The 1,151-nt window shown below is 38.0% G+C and overlaps 1 pseudogene; it reads left to right on the top strand.

Moving 5' to 3' along the window:
* The window catches only part of LOC112080437 (glycoprotein endo-alpha-1,2-mannosidase-like), a 2,869-nt pseudogene extending 1,979 nt beyond the window's left edge, over nt 1-890 (top strand).
* Nucleotides 891-1,151: the final 261 nt, after the last annotated feature.

Genomic DNA, 1,151 nt, shown 5'->3' with positions numbered 1-1,151 from the left:
CAACTGTACATCATAGTAAATAGCCGTTCCTTATTATACATTTTTAATTTGGCCTTTAGCCTCGTCACTATCAATGGAGTTCCACTTCTATTACCATTCAACATAGGTTTTAACCCAGCTTAATTMATGTATTTGTTCAGTAATACCTTATATTGGTGATGTTTAAAATATTACCTCAGCTTCATGGATTTGTCGATGATTGAAGTCCAATGCCTAACTCAAGCAGATTATGTCTTTTTCTTCACCTTTTTAAGTAGACCCCATTTGTAAAATTCTTCATAATTTGTAATTGTGTCATTCTATCTTAAGAGATGGTGAGCACTCTGCATTCTACAGGCATAGAACAAACACTGGAAAGTTTCTTCCACTATTCTAGATGTACGATTCATATCTACTCAACTCAGAAGAGTGGGAAAAACATCTGAAACACCTGAAAGCAGTAGCATTAGAGATACTCCCTAGGAGGGCATCTTCATAGGACTCCTCGTAGAAGAGAAACAAGAGGGATATAGTCACCTCAGGTTGCGACGGAGTTTACACTTACTTTGCCACTAATGGGTTTTCCTATGGCTCCACTTACCGCAGTTGGGACTCCATTCTGTGAAGACAACAASCTGTTGTTCATTCCAAGTGTGGGGCCAGGTTATATTGACACCAGTATTAGGCCTTGGAATTTCCAGAATACATGCAACCGCATTAACGGGAAGTACTATGAAAAGGCATCACGTGCAGTCTTAGATGCAGGTGCTGATATTATCTCTATAACGTCATTTAATGAATGGCATGAGGGAACCCAGATTGAGATGGCAATTACAAAAACAAGCCATACTGTGTACATAGATTGCTTATTCAACAAGCCTGTTGTCTATTTTGAGATAACTCRGAAATAAGCAGCAATATTTAGCAGTGAGAGGAAGAGATGGCCAGAATGAGAGTCTAACATCTGACCAGAAATGTACTTCACACATATTGCATTAATCAGCCAGGTATACACAGTATACACAATAGTGTGACAGAAACCTATGTTCACTTTTTATCCTGTGTGGTAACATTAACATGCTAACAAATAAAAAGGCAGCCTTATGTACGGAAGTATAGAATTATGTGATCTTTCTCCTGCTTCATAGGATTATGATGATTTGCACTTTAAT

The sequence above is a fragment of the Salvelinus sp. IW2-2015 genome, unplaced genomic scaffold, assembly GCF_002910315.2.
Source record: "Salvelinus sp. IW2-2015 unplaced genomic scaffold, ASM291031v2 Un_scaffold16326, whole genome shotgun sequence".
NCBI classification, from domain to species: Eukaryota; Metazoa; Chordata; class Actinopteri; order Salmoniformes; family Salmonidae; genus Salvelinus; species Salvelinus sp. IW2-2015.
The sequence above is the reverse complement of the archived record's forward strand: the minus strand, read 5'-3'. Positions and strand labels throughout refer to the sequence as shown.